We start from the raw sequence: 2952 nt of genomic DNA, 5'->3' as shown, positions 1-2952 counted from the left end.
TCCTAAAGTTCTATCTCCGTCTGCCCTATCCATCCACTGGCTGCCAGCATCTTTATTTACCAAGCAGAAACAGCTTTGGGCAGGATCCCCAAGTAAGCAGTTTTGGGAACCAAAATTAACATAAGCAGCAAGTGGGCCAAACCCACTACAGAGGGGTGTCCTAGATGCTTATAGTATGACCCTAGCCCCACCCTGTCCTTTGTCTTTGCACTCTGGCTACTATTACCTAACTTCCTCTAGTGAGCATACTTACCTTGGCACAAGCTCAAAAGCAACAACTCCTGATGAAGTTAGAAATAAAAACTATAAGCCAAATCTTACTTTCTTTAAGTTTTTCATTTTGCCACAGAAACAATATTCATATATCAGGAATCATTCTTTCTGGTATTAAAAAGATACAAACATAGAGATGTAATGAGAAACTGAAGGGGGAATGTGCAGAAGCTTGTATCACTTTTTAAAATGTGCATGTTTATGGATATGAGAAAGTGGGGGGCATTAGGAAATAAGCATGGCCCAGTACGGTGCACCTCTGCAAACCCAGGGCTCTGGAGACTGAGACAGAGGGATGAAGAGTTCAAGACTAGCCAAGGCGACTTAATATGGTCATTTCTCAAAAACAGAAAGAGGAGAGAGGAGACAATGAGAAAGGTGTTAGTAGTCTTCGGATGTGGTTTGGATTGGCAATTGGAATGTTTGGTTTTCTCTATAAGCAAAGTTGGTATGACCAAAAAAAAAAAAAAAACCAAGAATGCATTTGCCAAGAGGAAACGTAAGAAATTAAATTTCCTTATTGATATCATCTTGTCTATACTAATTAGTACCGTTGGTTCCGAACATATTTCTTTTTTCATAGCTACAGAAAACCTTTCAGGACTTGTCTCCTGGTCTCCAAGTAGAGAACACACATCTCTCCTGTGTTCCAGAAAAACAATTAAGTTTATCTCCACTCTTAGAAAAGGTGAAAATGCATTTGCCTTCAAGAGCATTTGTAATGGAGGTAAGTTCAATCCAATTAAGTTATCATTGTGCCTTCACCTGCTATTCCACCTAAACTTTCCAATTTCAAATGATTATAATTTGTTTTACTTCTACCTTAATTTTTACATGTTCAAGTAGTGATTGCTTTTCATCTACTTAACAGTAATTAACCACTATTATTGAGTCATTAAATTATTTTTATCTTGCTTAAAATTCTATGATCCTCAAGTATTTCTCTTCTTCTCAAAATAACTTCCAACTTAGCACCTGAATCTGAATCTCTAATGTATGGCATGATATTTTCACCACAATAGTGTGGCTTTTTTCTGCTACTTATAAAAGTTTTGTTTTAAAGAATACTTATCGAGCAGTAGCTGAAGCACCGGAAAGATGGCGGAGGAAGGGGAAAGAAAAAAGATTCCTTTGGTTCCAGAAAATCTCCTGAAAAACAGGAAGGCTTATCAAGCCCTCAAGGCCACTCAGGCAAAGCAGGCACTTTTGGCAAAGAGAGAGAGAAAAGGGAAACAATTCAAGTTTAGACGACTAGAATCTTTCGTACATGATTCCTGGCGGCAGCAAAGCGACAAGGTGCGTGTCCAGCGACTAGAAGTGAAGCCTCATGCTTTGGAAGTGCCTGATAAGCATTCCCTGGCCTTCGTTATACGCATTGAAAGGATTGAAGGAGTGAGTTTATTGGTAAAGAGCACCATCATGAAACTTGGCCTGAAGAAACTGTTCAGTGGAGTCTTTGTCAAGGTCACCCCGGAAAGTGTGAGAATGCTGCGCACAGTGGAGCCTTATGTGACCTAGGGATTTCCAAATCTGAAGTTTGTCCGGGAACTCGTCTTGAAACGTGGACAAGCGAAGATCAAGGAGAAGACTGTCCCTCTGACAGACAACACAATGATTGAGGAGCACCTGGGAAGATTTGGTGTCATTTGCCTGGAAGACCTCATCCACGAAATTGCCTTCCCTGGGATGCATTTCAAGGAGATCTCTTCATTCCTGTCCCCTTTCCACCTGTCTGTGGCCGGTCATGCTACCAAGAATAGAGTGGGCTTCCTCAAGGAGATGGGCTCACCTGGCTACCGGGGAGACCGGATCAATCAGCTTATCAGGCAGCTCAACTAGAGCAGGTTTTCCAAAAGCACACACTGGAAGTGTTTTTGTTGTTTAAAATTATCAAGTATCTTCAGAGAAGATTATTTTCTGTCTTCAAAAATTGAAGAAAGGGACCAGGAAAACAACAGTAGTGTGTGAGCATCGAAGTACTTAACACAGCCCAGTTCCATGGAAAGGGACGATTGTTCTCCACGTTGGCTGCTCGTCTCTGAAATCAACGCAGGCTGTGGAGGAAAGAGTTACCCTGCTTCATCCTGCCTTCCGTCTTGGTGTTTAATGTTGGGTGGGCAACTAGCTCAGATCTCCCTCCCAGCCCCTCCAAGACTCTTAAAGCAGTGGGCCAGACCCACACTTAATCTGGATGAAGAGGGTCTTGGTTTTCCCTTTTATTTTTGTCAGGGTGGGTTGCCTTGTATTTTGTTTGGTTTGTTCAAGGAAGGCTCTCCCTGTATAACCCTGGCTGGCCTTAAACTCCACAGCAGCCCTGCCTCCTCCTCCTCCTAGGTGCTGGGATTATAGGTATATAAGCCTGGGGGCTTATTCCTCAGACAAGGCAGTTAGAAAGGTGACAAAGGTCATGCCAGTGTCTTGTGGTGTGAGGCTCTGTTGGAACTTCACTGTCCACTTTGTAACCTCTCAGGCCTCCTGTCCCTGGGTCAGTGTAACAGCATTTGTACTCTGACCTGCGGCGATAGCCCTTTCCTATAGCTCAGGATTTAGGGTGGGGACTCACTATGCTAGACAAACATACACACATACATCCATACATTGTACTTAGAACTCTATGACGGTGGTACCCACCATGTTGGCACCCAGAAGTCGTTTGTGAGGACAGCCTGCTTATTCTAT

General features: G+C 42.9%; 1 pseudogene; it reads left to right on the top strand.

The window, feature by feature from the left end:
• Positions 1-1356: 1356 nt before the first annotated feature.
• Positions 1357-2230, top strand: LOC114622342 (annotated as a pseudogene).
• Positions 2231-2952: the final 722 nt, after the last annotated feature.

The sequence above is a fragment of the Grammomys surdaster genome, unplaced genomic scaffold (assembly GCF_004785775.1).
Source record: "Grammomys surdaster isolate TR1022 unplaced genomic scaffold, NIH_TR_1.0 188, whole genome shotgun sequence".
In the NCBI taxonomy this organism is placed as follows: domain Eukaryota; kingdom Metazoa; phylum Chordata; class Mammalia; order Rodentia; family Muridae; genus Grammomys; species Grammomys surdaster.
The sequence above is the reverse complement of the archived record's forward strand: the minus strand, read 5'-3'. Positions and strand labels throughout refer to the sequence as shown.